The sequence below is a fragment of the Pelodiscus sinensis genome, chromosome 1 (genome assembly GCF_049634645.1).
Source record: "Pelodiscus sinensis isolate JC-2024 chromosome 1, ASM4963464v1, whole genome shotgun sequence".
Classification (NCBI taxonomy): domain Eukaryota; kingdom Metazoa; phylum Chordata; order Testudines; family Trionychidae; genus Pelodiscus; species Pelodiscus sinensis.
Window position 1 is genome coordinate 185,228,507 of NC_134711.1, and position 21,487 is coordinate 185,249,993.

A 21,487-nucleotide genomic window follows, 5' to 3' on the forward strand; every position below is an offset into this window, starting at 1 on the left:
CCTAAAAGTAACTCATCAGACCATCAGATGTTAGGATCCGATGCAGCAAAGCACTTAAGCACATGCTTAACTGTAAGCATGTCAATAGCCCCATCAAAGTCAGTGGGACCACTTCTCGAACTTAACATGAAATGCATAATTAAGTGTGTTTCTGGGTCAGAGTCTCACATCACGAATATGCTGAAATGCCTGTGCAGCAAGAGACACAGAATAACGATGCAGGACCTTATTTTTGAATTGTCTGGGCCTTACAGTGTGATTCACTGGTTTGTTTGTATGTTAATTTTCTCCAGTGAGGGGCAACCTAGGCTAGTGAGTGGACCTCCTTCATGTCAGTGGGCCACAAGAGTGTGGTAACCAAGTTGGTCTCCCGGAATAAATTTGCTAACTGGGCTTGCGTACCTAGAATTTGTTGGAGGGCGGGAGGCAGGGACTGAACCATAACAACACTTTGATTGGATGCACAGGGAGCGCATGACTCTTACAATGTTGTGTGCAATAAGCATGCCCCTCGCTTCAAATGCACTTGCTTTGTGTGCATGTCACTTTAGTAATACTGGTAGAGTATGTCTACTCAGCAAAGTTATTTTGAAATAACAGCCCTTATTTGGAAATAACTTTCCTAGCATCTACGCAGCCAAACCGCTATTTCAAAATAAATTTGAAATAGTGGAGCGCTTATTTCAAATTTGGTACACCTCATCTACGAGGAATAACGCCAAATTTGAAATAGCTATTTCAAAATAAGTGCTGTGTAGACACTTATTTTGAAATAGGGGTCCTCCAGCTTTCCCAGGGTGCCCTGGTGGCCTCTCCAGCCTCAACCAAGAACACTCCTCTCCCTCCCCCCTCCCTGCAACCCTTAAAGGGGTTGACTTTGGCCATAGTGCCTGTGCCAGCTCCAAGCCTGCCAGCCCAGAGCCAGCAGTCACTGCCCCGACCCAGTGGCCCCAAAACATAAGCCAGCAAGCCACTGGCAGCCAGCCCTCCATCACTCCCCAGGAGCAGTCTGCCAGCTCCCAGGAGCCTGCCAGGGCCCAGAGAAGGTGAGTGCCTTCCTGGTCCAGAGCAGAGATCATGGACCTTATTCAGGTTTGGGGGGGGATGCCCTCAATGTCCATGATCTCCACACTAGACAGAGGAACGTGGCCGTCTATGGCAGGATAGCTGCCAGCCTGGCCACCAAAGGCCACATACTAACCCAGGAGCAGGTTTGCATAACAATCAAGTTGGTCCGGCAAGACCCTCCAACCCTGAGCCCTGAGCTTTCCTTCCCCCTTCTTCCCCTTGCTTCCCCCTTCCAGCTCCCTCCTCCCAGGTGTCTACCTCCCCTTTCCTACCGTCTCTCTTCCCCTCTCCCGCCTCCTTTCCCCAGTCTCACCAGAGTTTCATTCCCTCCCCCCCAGTTTTGTTAAATAAAGAGAGTTTATGTTCATGAAAATACATGTATTTTATTTGACATAAGGAAGGGGGGTTAGGGAGGGGTAAGTGGAAGGACGTGAGGGAGGAATGAGGCACAAGCCCCCAGTGGGGCAGACCAGGGAGGATCTTAGTGCTCCTCAGGGTGGAAGCTCTCCCGCAGGGCCTCCTGGATACTGACAGCCCCCCAATGGACCTCCTGGATGGCAGCCTGCAGAAAGTGCAGCCAGGCTCGCAGCAACACGTCCAGGAGAAGCACCAGAGTGCCCAGGGGCAGCTCTGGCTCCATGTTGCAGAGTGCTGTGGTGTCCCAAGTGAGGGCAAGCAGGGCACGCAGAGACAAAATGCTTTGCTGTCCCTCATCGAGGTAGGCAAGTAAGCAGGGAAACCTGAGAACCGGCTGTCCGGGGACGTTCCTTTAAGCACAGGCCTCAAATAGCAGCAGCCACACAAAGACACTCCTGACCTGATGCCCTGCCGGACCAGATTCTGGCCAGCCTTAAATGCAATTAAGCATCCACTCAGTGTTATTTTGAAATGCATTTTGTGTGTAGATGCGTTATTCAAAATTGCTTATTTCGAAATAACACTGTAGTGTAGACATACCGTGGGGGGAAAAGCTATGCAGACAAAATCCAGCAGAATCTGGCAACCCTGCATGTGGGCAAAGATAAACAAAATGTTTTGTGGGCCACACATAGAGCCCCAAAGGGCTGTATGCAGACCTCGGGACACTTGTTGCCTACCACTGACTTTGTCCTTTCCTAAATCATGAAAACAATTTGCAGTTATTCATTTAGCACCGAAAACTCTTTCTCCATCGATTAGTGTGTTGCAAATGGGGGTGTTAATCGGCTTTAAACATTTAATTATAGTTTGTTTGAGCACAGCATTTTACAAGCACAGCAGTTCATCATATTGCTGGAACAAGTACAACAGAGCATCTTTAAAATTATGCACAAATAATAGATCGGCTACAGCAATACTTTTTCAGCAGCATTAATAAACTCTCTCTGGCATGCCCCGCGCCAGTGGCCAGGAGGATTCTCAGGAGGTCTTTCATACAGGATGCACATCTTTGTTATGAAATTCCTCAATGCCTTTTTGCTGTCTCCCTAATGACCAGTTAAATGGGCTCCCAAGAGAATGCCTGAGTAAGAGCCAACTTGAAAACTGCTGAGGAAACATCCTCTCTTACTGGAAGTGATTTCCATCAAACTGCCATGTACCATATTTAGCCTAACGGCTCAGTAATGCCAAACAGAGGGAGCTAAGTTCACAGCACTTGAGACTGCTCTCTCTGTGAAAAGAGATTGCTTTTGTCTCCCCATAGTTGCCTAGGGTACACAGTCAAAGCGCTCTGTAGTTCTAAGAAATAAATTCCGCTGGTGAGCTGTTGCCATCAAGCTCATTTAAGCTGCACAATGTTTTTAAAATGGCAACCACCGTAGCGATGTCTCATTCGAGCTGCTAATGAGAGAGCATGAACATTTGCAAACACCAAATTGTGGGCACACTATGCACTGCATAGGATCTGTATTTGTAAAGACTGGAAGACTCATTTTCTTTCATGTCTTAGAGAAAAATAATTCTTGGGCTTATGCCAGGGGTCTCCAACCTTTTCAAGCACAAGATCACTTTTTGAATGTAAGTGCAATCCAGGATCTACCACAAACCCAAACACCCTTGCCCCACCTCCTTCCCACCCCTTCTCCAAGGCTCCTGCTCATACCTCCCATCCTCCCTCCCCTATTCTGCCTTCCTTTCACCAGGCAGGGACAGAGGGTTGGGGTGCAGGCTCTGGTCTTGAGCTGAGGGATTTGGAGTGTGAGAGGGGCTCTAAGCTGAGCCTGGAGCCAGGGCTTGGGGTGCTGGAGGGGTTCATGACTTGGGGCAGGGGATTGGCGCTGGCTCCAGCTGGGCAGTGGCTCCCAGGCTCATCTTTTGAAGGGATTGTGCAGGTTTCCTTGGAAGAAGAGGACTGCGAGGGAGTGGACGCTATAAGGATACTACATTTATGTCTGACTGACAGGCCTGCCAATGGGGAAGGAGGGAGAAGGCAAAGGAGGCAGTTGCTCTGGGGCCCGGCAATTCAAAGGGGTGTGGGGCTCTCAGCTGCTGCTATTATTAATGCAAGAGCAGCAGCAGCCAGACCCCCAGGCTCTTTAAATTACCACTGGAGTGCTGAGCTGCCCACTCTGGGCAGCACTAAGGGCTGGGTGGGGAGGAGTGCGCCGTGCTCCAGGTGCACTGAAGGTTGCCTGGGCGATGATGTGGTCGGGGCGGCCCGTGCGTATAGGCCGACTTGGCCATCACCTAAGGCGCTGCCTTCAACAGGGCGCTCAATGATGACGTCACGCCATTGAGGGCCGTGCAGGCAGGGGGGCCGATCACGCGTTCCGCCTGGGGTGCCAGCTGCCAGCAGCCTGCCTCAGGCCTCCCCTGGGTGTGGTGCACTCCAGACAGTGCTCCAGGCTAGCTGTCCTGCCCCCACCCCTTCTGGCCGAGGCCCTGCCCCTTCCACCCAAGATCCCAGCACTTCCAGGAACGAGAGCCACCCCCACCCGCACCTTGCCCGGGGGCCTACACAGGCTGTCAGTGCACTAATGTAAGTAGGAGCTGAACGAGCTCTTCCCTAGCATCTAGTGATGAGGAGGGAAAAGACTTCAGGAGCAGACACATCTATTCTGCCCAAGTGTTCAGCAGACGGATCTGCTTTGCTGAAGTGATCAGTTCTGGATTGTTTGGGGGTACAATTTAATTTGAATTCAGAAGTAATGAATTATTGTTATCCTTATGTAACTCCTCTGCCAAGTGACGCCAGCAGCAGCCAGGGCCGGGTTCAGTATCTAGGGGTTCCTTTCCATCGATCCAACACAGAGCTAGCTTGAACCCCTACCCAGTAACCTGGGAAATTTACCCAACCCCCACGAGTGCCTCCGAGAGGCAATGCTTTCCCACTCGCTAACACAAAGTCTGAGTGTAAAAAAAGAAACTTTTAATAAAAGGAAGGAAATAATTTGGCATTAACTTGGGAAAACACCACAAACCAGGTTTGTAAACATAAACCATGCATAAAAGTCCCACCCCACGTAGGTTGGGTAATGTCCTTTTCCAATCAGGTTCCTAAGTCCAACAATCTAAATGTCTCCTGCACATGCCCAACCCTTCTCTGCACTCCATTCACAGTCGCTTGGTCTGGGCAGACCCAGAGTTCAGAGGAGCATCTGCAGAGTTCACCCCCCATCCTGAATGAAGGGAGGTAAAGAGGCATTTTCCTACCCTTGCTGGACACTCATCATCCAGCTGCTCACTGCTCTCTGCTGCCACCCTGCTTGGCAGCTTGTCACACCTCTCTGTCACTGCTGCCCTACCAGCCATTAATCGTGCCTCTCCGCTGCCACTTTGCTGGCCATCAGTACCATCCATTGTCATCTATCTCTTGGCTGTGGCTTCTGCACATCAGTTTCCTAGCAATTTTGCCAGTGGGACAGAAACATTGCCCCCTCTCAAGTGATTTCAGCTCCCAGTGATTTTAGCTTTCTATAGGCAGGGTAGAAGGAACACAGCTCTAACTACAATTAACATAACAAGGAGGTGCCAAATTGAATGGCGAGGAAAACAGGTAAAACCTGGCCAGACAGGACTCTTGGGGAGGGTGCATAGCCTCTTGACCAGAATACCTGCCCAACCCATCTTATTTTCACAAGGCTCTGACAGTCTAGCCCCTTAGGGTTACTTTTGATAAAATCAATGATGAGCAGGACTAGGGAGCTAAGATCAGGAGTAGACTACACAAGCACTTTGGTATAACCACATCACTCACACCTTCACACAGACAGTGTTATACACTGCACCCATACCTCGAAATAAGCTACACAACTTGTACTCTGCAAAATGTGTAGCTTATTTCAAGGTAATTTTGAAATAGCTTATTTTGACATTTGGCACAGTCTACACAAATTAGACAGCACCAAATTTCAAAATAAAGCGCTATTCCAAAACATCCCTTAATCCTTGCGGAACACGTATTTTGAAATAATGGGAGCGCTCAAAAGACGTGGAGTAGCTATTTTGGGATACTTCCAGTCTGCAGTGTAGACGTAGCCTGAGAGACCTGCTCTGATCAACACAGATACTGCCTCTCATGGAGGAGGATTAAGCTCTCTCTTGTCAGAACAGAGCATCTTCACTGGAGCACTACAGTGGCAGAGTTACACTGATGCAGCGATTATAGCATAGATCAGCCTCAGCCTTAGGCCTGGTGTGAGGTCAGTGTTGCAGTGGCAGTAAGGTTCCCCACTATCCATTGAAATCTCTACGTGCTGGGTTAAGTAGTGGAACCTCAGAACATGGCATCACAGAAGTGGCAGGGAGGAATGGCAGTGCGGGGCTAATGGCAGCAGGGAAAATAGTGATGGTAGCCACAAAGGACAGGAGAAATATCAGTGGAAGTTAGCCACTGTGGAGGTGACCAGAGCAGCAGAGACACTGCTTGCCCACTCCCCCTTTTCAGAGGTGGGAGATTAATCCATGTGATTGCATCTCTGAACTCTGGGTCTTTGCCGACCGAAGGCAACCAACTGTGAGTGGAATGCAGCAGAGGGAAAGGGAAGTGGTGTGCTAAAAGGGACATTTCTCCATCACACATTTCTCCATCACACATGACCAACCTACTGTGGGGGAAGGTTTGCTTATGGCCACATGCTTCTGAATTGTGGTTGTGTTGTTTTATCAAACGAATGCTCAGCTCCCTTTCCCTTTTAATAAAAGTTTTCATGTGTCGTATAGAGACTCAGTGCTTGCAAGGGGGGACGTATTGCATCTTAGAGACACCACTCGGTAGCGTTTAATTGTCCTAGTTATAGGGCTGAGCCTTGAGCAGTTCTGTTGTGTATTTTTAAAAGGAATCTGCCTTTGTTACTCCGAGTACCAGTTGGCAGAAGGGTTACACGTTACAACACTCTGTAACCCACTAGCCCCTTTCTTCTATCCCATGACTTCAGAGGCATTAACTAGCCAAATGGTAGCTTACAATATGCTGTTTGCTATGTCGGTGTAGCCATGTTCATCACCAGATATTAAGCTTTGTCCACACTAGCCCTTCTGGCAGTAAAACTTTAGTCTGTCAGGGATGTGAAAAAAACCACGCACTCCGACTGGCATAAGTTTCACTGACAAGAGCACTGGTGTGGACAGTATTACGTCAGCTGGGGATGCTCTCCCACTGACATAGCTACGGCAGCTCATTGGGAGTGGTTTAATTATGTCAATGGGAGAGTTCTCTCCTATCCGTATGGAGCATCTACGTGGGAGACCTTACAGCAGTGCAGCTGCTGCAAGAGCTGGAGTGTGCACAGAGCCTTACAGAGACAAGGTGGATGAGGTGATATCTTTTATTGGGCTTCACTCACCTTCTCCCTCCTACTGAACGTGCTCACTGCGTATGCTACGCAATCTGCTCCCCCTTGCACTTCGCTGTGCCACATGGAGCATCTTTCCCAGACATGAAGAAGAGCAATGTGTAGGCTCAAATGTTTGTCTCTCTCACCAACAGATGTTGGTCCAATAAAATATATTACCTCATCCACCTTGTCTCTCCCATATCCTGGGACTCACGTGGCTACAATAACATAGCAAATAAATAACTCAGCAATCTTAGTTTGAAATCATGCAATTCTACCCTGGTTGCTGTCTAGGACAAATGTGCAATAATAGAATGGAGGAGCTTCTGAGGTCATTGATGCTGATTCATTTCCTATCCTATCTGGCATAATACATCTAAAACAAGTCATTTTTTATTATCATACTAGCACATTTATCTGGCATTGCTCAGATCCTTAACTCAATTATATTTGTGTACTTTCCCCTCAATCCCCTCTATGACAGTGATGAAGGGGAACAGCCAGCAACATCCCCACATGAATCTGGGGCGGAGGGTGCTTTAGGTCCCCCCACCCTCCCTAAAGAGTGTATGGCGGTGGGAGGCTCAGGCTGGGGCAATCCCAGATGTGGAGGGTGGGGACCACGCCCCTCTCAGCCATCCCCTTTCACCTGCCTGGTGATTTTGTCTCTTTTCTGTATGGTTCTATGAGGAACAATCCCATTCCAGGCACATCCCATTTTCCTGGCATAACCAAACCCTGGCCTTGCTCCAAGTTAAGATAAGAAGAACCTGTACACAGGAGTTGGTGATCCTAATTCTTGCCATTTAGGAGGCATTCTGAAACAAACAGACAGATGGTTAGATAAACTCTCTCGGGGTATGTCTACACTACAACGTTAATTCGAACTAACTTAGTTTGAATTAGTTAATTCGAACTAAGCTAATTCGAACTAACGGATCCAGACTAAATAACTAGCTCGAATTAGCGTTTTGCTAATTCGAACTAGCATGTCCACATTAAGTGGACCCTGAACCAGTCTTAAGGATGGCCGGAAGCAGTGCTGGCAGGGCATCAGAGGAGGACTTAGAATGTGGAGATGCTGTCTCAGGCTAGCCGAGGGCTGTGCTTAAAGGGTCCCGACCCCCACCCCGGACAGACAGTTCTCAGGGGTGCCCCGCTTGCAAAGCAGTCCTGGCTTGCATTGCCCGGACTACCCACACTGGGCACACCACACCACTCGGCCATCAGCCCGGCTGCACTTGCCGCAGGCTGCCATCTGGGGAGAGGGGGCAATTGGGAGGCTGCAGGAGAGCTTCCACCCCCAGAAGCCCACAGAGCCAGCCCAGTCCTCCCCGTCGGGGGCTCATGCCCCATTCCTCCCTTACCTCCTTCCACTTACCCTTCCCTAGCCCCTCTTCTCGATGTACAAAATAAAGATAACGTGTCTTCCAAAATGGAATCTGTCTTTATTGAACAAAACTGGGGGAGACTGGGAAAAGGAGGTGGGAGAGGGGAAGAGAGAGGCCGGGAGAGGGGAGGGCAACTAAAATGATCAGGGGTTGGGAACAGGTCCCATATGAAGAGAGGCTAAAGAGACTGGGACTTTACAGCTTAGAAAAGAGGAGACGGAGGGGGGACTGGATAGAGGTCTGTAAAAGCAGGAGTGGGGTGGAGAGGGTGCATACAGAAAAGTTCTTCATTAGTTCCCATAAAGAAGGACTAGAGGACACCAAAGGAAAGGAATGGGTAGCAGGCTTCAAACTAGTAACAGAAAGTTGTTCTTCACAAAGCAAAGAGTCAACCTGTGGAACTCCTTGCTGCAGGAGGCTGTGAAGGCTAGAACTAGAACAGAGTTTAAAGGAAAGTGAGATCAAGTCATGGAGGTTGGGTCCATGGAGTGCTATTATCCAGGGGGTAGGAGTGGTGTCCCTGCCCAAGGTTTGTGGAAGGCTGGAGAGGGATGGCACAAGACAAATGGCTTGGTCACTTTATTCGGTCCATCCCCTCCAGGGTCCCTAGGGTTGGCCGCTGTCGTCAGACAGGCTACTGGGCTAGATGGACCTTTGGTCTGACCCAGGACGGCCATTGTAAGCTCAGGGCTCAGGGTCGGGGGTCTCAGTGGACCCCCTTGATTTTCTTGCACACCTGCTCCTTGGTGGCCAGACTGGCAGCTCTCCTGCCCTAGACGGCCACATTCCTGTGCCTAGTGCGGAGATCATGGATGAGGTCCACGATGTCCGCACTAGCCCAGGCGGGTGCCCACCTCTTGCGGTCCCGGGCAAGCTCCCGGGAGCCGCCAGCCTGGTCCCGGGAAGAGGGGGAGGGCTGGGTGGCATCGGGTGGGTGGCTTGATCCGTGCCAGGTGCAGGGTCTGGTGGCTGGGTGCTGGCAGGCTTGCACCTGGCACGGGCACCGTAGCCAGCCCGTGGCCCTTTAAGGGGTCCAGGACCAGGAGGGGGGCATACGAGTTTCCCTGGTGTTGGCCAGAGTGGCCACCAGGGAAACCTGGGGAGGGCTACCCTCCCACTAGTTCGAATTAAGGGGCTACACACCCCTTAATTTGAACAAGCTAGTTCGAACTAGGCTTAATCCTCGTGGAATGAGGTTTTCCTAGTTCGAACTAAGCGCTCCGTTAGTTCGAATTAAATTCGAACTAACAGAGCGCTAGTGTAGCGCCTATGAAAGTTAGTTCGAACTAACGTCTGTTAGTTCGAACTAACTTTGTAGTGTAGACATACCCTTGGATATACAGTAGACCATATACAGGAATCCAGCCAATGGGAGCTGCAAGATTTTGCTGGGGCAATGGCATTGCGAAAAGTCTCTCCCCTCTCTTGCTCCCGGTCTTGCAGCATTCAGAGAGCTGCTCTGAGAAGTGTGAGGAGGCAGGGCAGGCAAGGAACTTGGCAGAGGCTCCTAAGGGGCAGATTTGGTGGACTGGTGGGCCAGATTCAGCCCACAGGCTGGATTTTGCCCCCGCCAGCTGGAGCCAGACCCTTCTCTTTGGGATAGGATAAATCTACTGACTCACGCCTGTGAATGTGGAGAAGAAACAAGGCCCAATAGCTTTCATAACAGAACATTTTTCAATCCTGATTCTATGCCTGATATAGTCCAGTCTGGCAACTATGTTCCTTGTCCTAAATACTCCAGATTGGTCAGACTTGTTTTTGCCACGGTATAATAAAACATCTAAACAATGTTCAGATCAGGGACCAAATTCTGCCCCGAATTATTTTCCATACCATCCCTTCAAGTCATAGTTTAAGGGAAAACAAGATCTATATTATTAAGTCATAAAAGGATATGTCTAGACTACATGCCTCTGGCAACATAAAAGGGAGCGTCCAGACTACTGCGCTGAGCCGACAAACAGCTGATTGGCTCAGCGCGGCAGCCATTTAAATTTAAATGAAGCGGCAATTATTTAAATTGCCACTTCATTTTCCTATGCCGGGTAGCCTAATCTACATGCTTCTGTTGCCAGAGGCCTGTAGTCTAGACATACCCAAACTGTGAATGTAAATTCATTATTTTCTATATAATTATCATATCTGTGTTCAGCTAGTTCTGTTCTGCCACATTAGACTCAACCTTACAGCATATAGAATGAGGCCTTCAATTTGATTTTTCAGGTTTGATAAGGCAAAGATCTTTTCTTTCTATACAGATATGCAGGCGTATGGAGATCACTGTCCCATCCCGACATATGAAATTTTATCAGCCGGGTTCTTGTGTTAGACCCACACCTCTACTTACAGGGATATGTCTGTGCTATTCCATGCTCTAGGCACTCTGCAACACAGAGCTGCAAATGGTTCTGCAGCCCTGCCTTGCCCTTTCAGGGGATCCTCCTTCCCTCCCAAAGAACAGGTATGACTCCTGTGGTCCAGATTTCCATGACATCTGTGGTCTGGCATCCCTGTGGGCGCTCACGGGGAAAAGCCAGGCTCTGCAGTCATCAACTCCTTCACTGACTTCTCAGAGCTTCTGGGATGCTACAAATAGCTCATCTGCAATGCTCAAGCTCATGGAGGGAGGAGCAGGGACGAGGGACCCTTAAAGGGAAAAAGCAGGGTGGCTGTGGAGCCCCACGGTCAGGGCCTGGGAGCCCTGCAGATGGTGGGTGGGAGGGAGGGCAGGACTGCAGCCCAGCTGCCAAGGGGCTCAGTACACTCCCATGGGACTGTGCTCCTGGGGCTCACCACTACCTTGCTTCAACCCCAAGTGCCCAACGCTAGTCCCCACTGGGTCAATGTTGGCCCCCTGGGGGCAGATCACTCTTTCTCAGTACAGTTTCAGATGCGTTGCAAAGTCATCCCTGCATTGGTTACACTTGCTGCAGGTTTTTAGGCTTTTCTTTGCTACCAGGAGACCTAGAAACTTTTTTTTAAATAAACTCTGAGATTCTAATGCACTCTCATATCTGGAAGTGAGGATCTTAGTAGTGCCTAGGGCTTAATCTGAGTCTGTGTATGATGGTTTTTTTCCTCCTCTTTCCCTTTCATCTCTCAGTTTGTTAAAACAGCTTCAAATACTCTGTCACTTTCCAAATAGTAGATTTTTTCCCGTACATCCTGATGCCCACAGTAAAAACTCTGGTATCAATCAGTGCGAAACTGCAAAGGAAAGTTAGTTATTTTGCCTGATGGCTCTGGGGGTATGTCTACACTACCCTCCTAGTTCGAACTAGGAGGGTAATGTAGGCATACCGCACTTGCAAATGAAGCCCGGGATTTGAATTTCCCGGGCTTCATTTGCATAAGCAGGGAGCCGCCATTTTTAAAACCCCGCTGGTTCGAACCCCGTGCAGCGCGGTGTACTGGTGAACGAGGTGTACCGGTAGTTCGGAATAGGAAGCCTAGTCCGAACTACCTAGTTCGAGCCCCGTGTAGCCGCGCTGCACGGGGTTCGAACCAGCGGGGTTTTAAAAATGGCGGCTCCCCGCTTATGCAAATGAAGCCCGGGAAATTCAAATCCCGGGCTTCATTTGTAAGTGCGGTATGCCTACATTACCCCGCTAGTTCGAACTAGTGGGGTAGTGTAGACATACCCTGGGTTACTTCCAGGTACTGAGGGTGTATTTTTACTCCAGAGCTGCAAATTATCCTTCGCAGCACTTGAAATTGAAAGTAGCTCATTTTTCCTTTGCTTCTCTTTCAAGGGGATGAATTTTAGCATTTCAGTTTTTTTGTAAAGAAATGTATATCAATTAATCAGGAGGTATACATGTAGATTCTATTTAATTAGGTTGTAGGCAGTTATACTTTCCAGAAGCAGGTACCTGGCTTTAAATGAATATACATGTACATCTGAGCAGTTCCAATTAGGAAAGCTATGATTTGAGATCTTACATGCCAACCACAGTACCGCATTGTGTTTTTAGGTATTAAGCTGGAAATGCAAACCACTTTTTTGTGGTTCACATAATCTCTAGATGATAGTTTTACTGGAAGTTTTAAATCATATTCCTTATATCATAATCCTCTCAACTGATGATTTCCATGAACTTTTCGTATAATTACAAGTATTTTCTATAGGAGAGTGAAGAAGACTCACTGATTTCTTAAAATCAGTATCTATATTTTATCACAGAACTTTCTCTGATATTTCCACTCTGCTGATGTAATAAAGTGATACATAAATATCATGGAAGGTAAGGGAGAACTGATCATAATCATACAGGCTGAGAGATTTATGAGAAGACCATTAAGAACAGCAAATTATACACTACTGTACTTGGACTTCCTTACTATGTAGTATTATGAATGAATGGTGTACTTTAATGACTAACATATTAAAATTTCATGGACTTTCCATTGCTGCCTCCTTTCTTGGTTGTATCCATATTCAGCACAGAAAGCCACTATTTTCATACTCTCTTGTTGGACATGTCACATTAATTTAAGTGAACATTTACTCTATTTGCAGGAGTTATTTAGAAAAACAAAAGAATACATTCAGTGTGTCAAATTGTGCAGTCCTTATGCCTGAGCCCTGGATTTTGGCTCTGGGAACCTATGCCCTTGCATCTAATTTCAAAATCCCAGCCCTTGGCATCAATAGGACTTTTGCCTGGGTAGGACTGCAGGATATGATCCTGGATACATTATTATAAATTAATGTTGTATTTTTTGAAAGACTGCTGAACAGTGCACAATGAATCTAATTTCCTGGATACGTTACCTATAACTTGCAGCTCTTTATATGATGGAAAGAGACAGGCTTTGAAACATGCTCATACATTGTGGGTGTAGTATAAATAATTATGTATGCTTGCACACTATTAATAGTAATTGCATTGCTAATTTCATGTCTATTTGCATTATCATTATGTATTAATTATTATAGCAATGACATTGAGTACTAATATCAAACCCTGACAGCACTAATTCCCTGAATGCATTTTGTGGTTGCTGAATGTGATTACTGTTCAACAGGCTGCTATTTTTGACAATTGCAAGGTAATGCTGCTTTCAGAGTCTAGAAAGAGCTGACTCCCTTACATCTTTCTTACAAAAATCTACCCAGGAATTTGGATTTTAAAAAGGGATAAAAGCTGATTACCTCAAGTACACCAAGAGTCCAGTCATGGCTCCCCCCCCCCCAAATAAAAAAAAATTAACCTCACGAGGGACAGGGAGTCAGTGGTTGGAGGTTCTCTGTGAGGAGTACGCTTGTCAATGGGATTTGCTCTACCTCAAAAAGTAATAGCTGAAGCACCCACACATCACAGTTCTACCAACACAACTATGGTTCTCCATGCTACCAAGGCCTGTACCGTCCAGAAAACTTATTCCTGCAGGAAGTACTAGCCACATTCTCCTCCTCCCCCTCCCTTCACAGCCACCACAGTAATGGCAAAAAAGCTTATGGTTTATAGCCTCTCCCAACTCAACTACACTCCAGCAAGAGTCTGGAGGTGAGGGGCACTCGAGAGGGGGAAGGCTATTAGTTTGGCAAGTTGTAAGACAATGAGTCCATGGTCTCTTTTACAAAGAAGGTGGCAAATAATAGGCAGGTTGAAATGTTGTGATTTGAGAGGGAGTTTAAAAAAAAATCTGGAGCTATCAAGTAGTGCATTTAGCTAACCTATGCAACCACATGTCTTTATTAATTTATATTCTTTTCTCCCTTTTCTCCTGTAGCTTGCTACATTAACTTGTTATGTCTTATCTTAGGTCTGATTGATATGCCAAGCTTCAATACAAGCTTGGTGTAAACCAGTTTAAGAAGTTCCTATATGAGTTCACACTGGTTTTACTAAAGAGGTTCAAAAACTAGGTTTAGTTAAACTAGTGTAATTTATGTGTTTAGATAGGTCCATGTTGCCCAGGGTGATGTGCAAACCTGCTGCTTATTAATTTCATTAGGTGACGCCTGCTCTTTGTGTTTTATGAAAGGGTAAATAACACTTGTGACATTCATGGAAAATGCCAAATAGTCAGCTGTGGAGTCTGAAGTCCTTATTTATCCACAGAAAAGATATTATCTCTTTGCCTGTGCTCCTCAGCCCTGTTCTGGATGGGGTACTTTCAGGAATAAGGGTCTTATCCAAAGTCCGCTGAAGGCAATGGGAAATCTTTCCAAAGACTTCTATGGGATTTGAATCAGGCCTTATCGCCCCAATGCAGGACAGCATACTTGCTCAGTAATGATCTTAAACCTATTTAAGCATGTCCTTAACTCCCACTGACTATAAGTTAAGTGTTTTCTGAATCAGGGCCTTGGAGAGGTGTTTTATCTCCTTCTCACCTTGGCCCTTCTGCAACTGTCCACCAGGGATTATTTAAAAAAACAGACATTTGTTTCACCATAGTCCAGTGCCAGAGAAAGGTTTCTATATTTCTCTTACACTGAGCAATTTCTTTCCCCAATTTACACTGGTTTGCGGCCAAGGATAGGCACAATACAGACCTAGACAACTGATAAAGATTCAATATCTGGCAACCTATCTGGCCTACAAACAGAAGCTTTATACGATTAGGAAAGGGATAAGCCCACATATCCAATTGGAAATGTGCTTATGTCAAGACCTGGAAGAATCTGCCATGTCAGGCTTTGAAATTATATTATGACATGGAAATTGTTAGAGATTTCTTAACTTTTATGAGATTTAAATTTTTCCTCTCTCTCTGAGCCTTGTACAGTTGGATATGCCTAGGACATGTCTACGAAGCCTATGGCAGCAAGCCCTGCAGCCCAGATTGACGAATGGGCTGGCAAGGCTCATGCTATTGCTCTAAAAATAGCTGTTCTAGATCGCACTTGGAAATTGTGGCTCCTACTGAAGTTCAGGCTCTGAAGTACAGCGAGAGGGTGGGCTTCAGCACCCGAGTCTCAGCATCAAACATTGCTTACCCAGCTATTTTTAGAGTGTTAGCATGATCCCTGCTAGCCCAAGTCTATCAGCCTGGGCAGAAAGGCTCAGCACTAAATGCTGTGTAGACATGCAGGCATGCCTATGATAACTAATGCCCTGATTGAGTAGGGTATGCAAACACGCTGAAGTCAATGGAGCTACTTATGTGCTTAAAAGATAAGTGTGTGCTCAAGTACTTGCTGAAGCAAAACCAAAAGCAGCTGATTTTACAAGCAGTTTCACATGACACAATATGTTTGATAGTTGCATGCGTCTTTGTGAAACGTGTCATGTACCGTATACAGGACAATGTTATGAAGATTTTGGTAGCCTTGGTTTTGGATAACCTGTACAACTTCCTCCTGGCTTTGCCTTTTGTGAATAAAAGAGCCATCCCAAACTCACACCAATAAACTCTTTATAGCATACCATCGTGTATGAGACTCATTCAACCCTTGTTAAAGATCAATGGAAAGACTTCTGACTTAAGAGAGAGTTCAGTAAGGCTTTATATTAAGAAGGGGGAGAGGAGGAAAATGCATTTATAACACCAGATCAGAATATTTCTGCTTTGCAAATGGTTTAGATCATGGAAGGCATCAGCGTTTCGTGGCAAATTATAGTTTGCATTTCATAAAGTTAATTTATGCAATATTATAAAAGGAATCATTTAACTTTTTGCTGAAATCAAAGTTAAGCTTTAATATTAGAAGAACAGTAACACTCTTGGAGGAATATATGATTAAGTACTGTAGTTGTTAAAAGTTGAACAGCAACTCCATCAATCAAATATACGTCAAGAAGAACCTATAAAATATAGCACAATATTATTTGTGTATTATCAGATGCCAGGAAAAATTGGTTCACCTTTAAGCATTTTAAAGGTAAGAAACTGTAAGGTGTGAAAGCATGCTGTTAGAAGTCTCATTAAAGCATTATTTACCAGTTCAAAATGAATTTACATTGATCTTGAGAAACTATTGCTAACCACAAATGCATTAAAACTAAACAGTCTTCATTTACTGAGAAATAAATGTGTCAGCGTAACCTTGACTTTTATCCAATGTTGTTCCGGCTTTTAATTCACAGGAGCTCAGTGTTAAGCAGTTTATTGCTTGTTGTGCTAAAACATGTTGCTTTAATTGTTAATATATTTCCTTCCTGCAATCATTATCAAAACTATTATCTTAAAAAATATATTTTTAAAAAAGAATCTGCTTGAACATCAGCACTGTGCATGGACCTATTCATCGTAATTGTTTCCTGCTTCATATTAAGTGGTAATGGTGCTTAAACAGCTCTAACAAGAGGTGAGGGTAACAGGCACAGAAAGGAATCTGGTTATGTTGATCCAGGTTCTGAGATGCTTTGGAGTTTTGTGAAGTCAATATGCACTCACTTGCATTTTAATCAATATTTCAATGTTTACATTACAATACCTTTGCTAATGGTTCCAGAGCATAGTCTAATGAATAAATAATTGTTGTTTATTTGATAATTGTATATTGTACATTTGAAGTGTCATAACCCCTAACTCAGAGCAATGAGAGAAAATAATCTGACCTCTTATCATGTTGTATACTTAAAGCCTGATCCAAAAGTCCAGTGAAGTAAATGACAGTCTCCTTTGTGACTTCAGTGAGCCTTGGAGCAGATCCCGACTGCACCAGGGATGTGCTGTTTCAAGAGGATACGGTGTAACACAGTGTTACGTTCCTTGATGCATCTAATGTGGAACCTAACTGTCCCCATTGGCCCTAGTTCTCATCTGTGGTCCTAGCTTCCCCCCAAATGTAGCAGAGAGATGCAGGGAGCCAGCTGTGATTCCCTGATCCTCAGTTGCATGGCCCCATGGAAGCGGCAGAGGTTGTATTCTAATTACCACCCTGGGTGCAAACTCATATGATGTATTGAGGACTATGCTGGAATTGCAAACTATCAATGTAAGTGAGTTTGTGGGAAGGAAGGGCATTTCTGGTTCTGCTTGCAGGCTACGGGGCTGTACTGGACAGAGTAGAAAACCCCAACTTAAAGCCAGGTACAGTGAGTTGTGCCTCTCTGGCTTAGTAAGCAGCTTGCTTCCTCTCTTTCTCTCTCTCTCTCTCTCTCTCTTTGTTTTTGGTTCTTGTTTGTTATTGTTCTGAATTTAAGAAAAAGTAGCATTGCATTGCTGCCTGCCAGCAAAAGCATGACATTACCTAATTTCTCCGTGTGTATATTGGTCTATGCACATAACAGCTTGTAGTGGTGATGTAGCCCACTCCAGCAAAGAGAGGGTTACAGGCAGAACAGAGGGAGCCTGCGCACACTGGGCCAATCAGCTAATTAAGCCTATAAAAGGCTACAAAGCTGATGGGAGCTTACTCTCACCCTGACGATCAAGGGAAAAGGAGCTGGGGCTCAGCAGAGGAGGGAACCAGCAGCACCTGGAGAGAGCAGTGCTGGGCAGGCTCAGGAGATCTGGAAAGAAACTCCTGCCTGATACCTCCCAAGCTGTGGACCTTGATGCAAGGACCAAGAAGGTGCATGGGCCATGGAGAAGTGGCCCAGGGAATTGGAGCAGTCAAGAGAGGAGGAAGAGGGCAGGAGATGGCTCCCACCAGAGTCTACGCCAACAGACAGCGCTAAATCCTGATGTGACCGGTAGGAGGCACTGCAGTGGCATTACACAGCTCAATAGACCATCAGGTGTCCTGGAGCTTAGCTCTACCACACACCCTCATCCCGTTCCTGATATGCTTGCTGCTCCTCCTTACGTCAGGGTTGCAGGAGCATCTAGGAGAAGACAGGGAGATTCTCTCTTGGGACTCTATGGACAGTTGATGGCCAAGTGAACTAGACAATCGAGCCTTCTCATGTGCATGATAGGATCATAGGGAGATCGACTCTGACATGGCAACACAAAGCTATTTCGTAATATCCAGTTTAAATAACCTGCACAAATAAAGCAGCTCACCGTGTTCTTTTGAAAACAGCACACTGCTCTCTGTGCATTTTTCAGATGGGAGATTAACAGCGGTGCAGTGCGCAGGAATGTAACCGCATTATTCCCATTCTACTCTAGCCAGTCTATGGCTTCAGCAGATCAGAGAATCCCGCTCCCTATCCACAATCCCATGAGCAACTGTCCACTCACTGATTACTATCATGTTGTTCACTTTCATGCAACTAAGTAGGAAACTGGCTAGGGAGAGGACAAGCCATTCTAAGCAGCATGCTCTCTTTGGATGCTCTTATCGCTCACAATGCATTTAGCACTCTAAGACCATGTCTATTCTAGGAAATTATTTCAAAATTAGTAAATTCAACTTAATAACTCCTGATTTAACAAATTTGTAATAGGGTGTCCACACTATGAGGAAGCCTCAAACTTAGTTCGAAGCAGGCTCTGTTAATGCAGATGTGCTACCTCAGGCTTAGAGCACCAGGACACACTGGGGAGTAATTAGTTCTAATTACTCTGGGAAGTAATTATTTCAAAATAATGGCACTAGAACATCCACATTGCCATTATTTAGAAATAACTTCCTCAGAATTAGCTTTATTCCTGATGAAAAGCAGGAGTACAGATTTCTCATTAAGCAGGCCATTATTTCTGAACAACAGGCTTGGTAGTGTGGATGCTCCGCTTATAAATGCAACCTTGGCAGGGGGGAGGCTACTATAGATCAGGGCTAAGCTACTGTTATTGTTTTTATACAAGGAAATATATTTTGCTACCTAGTGGCCCAAAAACTGCACATCCTAAAATGAAGCCAGGAGAATTGCATAGCTAAGATCTTCCTGTGCTGAAAACCAGACTACCTGTGGAACAGTCTATATGGATTCTAGCTTCTGAAACTTTTCCAAACAGCTCCCCCTTCTAAATTTGCAATGCAACAGACTCACTTTCCTGTAATACCTTTAACACATAGGCTATGTCTAGACTGGCATGATTTTCCGGAAATACTTTTAATGGAAAAGTTTTCTGTTAAAAGCATTTTCGGAAAAGAGCGTCTTGATTGGCACAAACGCTTTTCCGCAAAAGCACTTTTTGCGGAAAAGCATCTGCGCCAATCTAGACGCGCTTTTCTGCAAAAAAGCCCCGATCGCCATTTTCGTGATTGGGGCTTTTTTGCGGAAAACAAATTCGAGCTGTCTACACTGGCCCTTTTTCCTGAACGGGAGCAGCATAGTATTTCCGCAAGCACTACTGATTTCTTACAGTAGGAAGTCAGTGCTTTTGTGGAAATTCAAGCTGCCAGTGTAGACAGCTGGCACGTTTTTCCAGAAAAGCGGCTGATTTTCCAGAAAAACTGGCCAGTCTAGATACAGCCATAAAGAGAAACATCTGTAAGGTTCTTTTCCCTTATCCAGAACCATCTACCGGTATAATCCATCCCACGTCACCAAAGTGAATTTTAACTTATTCAAGGACTGTGCTTTCCATGTAATGTTTGCTAATAAGAAATAAAAATAATATCTTATAACCCTTCTAGATAGATTATTTCTTTGCCTGGCATTTTCAACTTTTGGAGCTCCTCCATTGTCATGTGACCTGTCTTTAGATTTCTGCCTGCTGGTCTTTAGGGCTACATTTACACTGCAATGCTATTTCAGGATTCCGGAGTATCCCGAAATAGCTATCCTGCATCTTAACAGCAAGCCCGTCATTTTGAGCTTGCTATTCTGACGTCCCTGTAAACCTCATTCCGCAAGGAGTAATGAAAGTTTTGGAATAGCAGGTTATTTCAATATTTGGTGTTGTATAGACAGCGTCAAATTCTGAAATAAGCTTTTTCAAAATAAGATCAAAATAAGATACGCAATTTGAGTAGGTCAAATCGTGTATCTTATTTCAAACCATAGTGCAGTGTATATGTAGCCCAGAAGTCCAAAATATTTTATACTGTGCAAGTATTTTAAGCTGAGTGATAATGATTTCATAGCAATATGGGGAAACAATTGCACAGTACAAATCAGACTTACTCTAGTCTCCCTTCATCAGCACATCACTAGCACTGTAGATGAGCCTAACAGAATTCCCAAAAGTAGAAAAGGACTTTATAAAAATTAAAACGACAAAAATAACATTAGTTTTTTGGAGAGTGGGTAATGGTGCATAAGTCCCAGAGCTAGATGATTTAAAGGGGAGAAATCCTTTGCCTCTTCTATAGGAGAAAAGAAAAATTGCTGTCAGATTTAATTTGCATAATTTGTAATATTGCACCAGCGCATTTTCATACAGCCTTTTTGTTGTAACATTTATTGTTGATTGGAGTCCTGATTCTAGAAATACTAAATGGTGAAGACAAAGGAATTTATGAAAAAGGAAAAAAACTAAAACGCTACTGACTCTGACAGGTGAATAAGCCCAAATCCAACAAACAGACTAGAGGGAATCCTTTCTCAGAGATGTGGGGCTCTGATCAAGGGTTTTCTTTTGCTCAGGTTTTCTGCCCATACATTTTGAAGTCTTGCTAGAGTTGGTTTTATAAATTAAAAAATAGGCCCATGCTTAGGTCTATTGCAGGGCAGGGAGAGGTGGAAAGGGACTGGGAATGGGGCAGAACCTTACCATGCAGCAAGTACAGCTGAGATGAATCCAGCAAAAGACTATACTAATCTATTTTCCCCGAGAATAAGGAAGTAGCAGAAAAGGAACCGAGTTATAATCTTTCACAGGGCTTCTCCTCCGTACATAGGGCTACTTGTGAAAGATCAGTCTAGATGAACTAAGTATAAATAAAGGGTATGCATTCACTCTCAACTGGGATGTAAGAGTGTAACTGTTTAAATGGTTAACCAATAAGCATCAGTTTATCGGTTTCTGTTATGGTTACACGCCAGCTGCCACCCCGCGCTGCCAATTCTTTATCAGAGCCTGCAGTGTGGGGAGGAAGCCAGCTCCCCGAGAGTGAGGCTGGCAGCTGGAAGCCGGTACACATAAGCCAGTTCCTGGTGCTCCTGCGGGTCAACTGTCATCCTGTGCTGAGGGCTTTGCAGTAGAAAGCTTATACTTTCTCCCCAGCTCCCTGGGAGTGGAGCCAGCAGCTGGAAGCTTGTGCGCATCAGGACCTGGTGCGCACCAGCTCTCAGCTGCTGGCTCTCCAGAAGCAGGGCCGGCATAACAGGCTTTTATAACAGACTTTCTTCTTGATATGCTTCATTTCTTTCATGTCTTGTGAAGAGTCAGGGAACCTGTAATTGCAATGCTTAATTTTTATACTGCAGAACCTGCAGCATGTAATCTTGTAATCCCTACGATTTTTAACAGTTGCATGGCTACAATGGTTACATGGTTACATTATTAACCATATTTTTACATTCCTACTCTCAA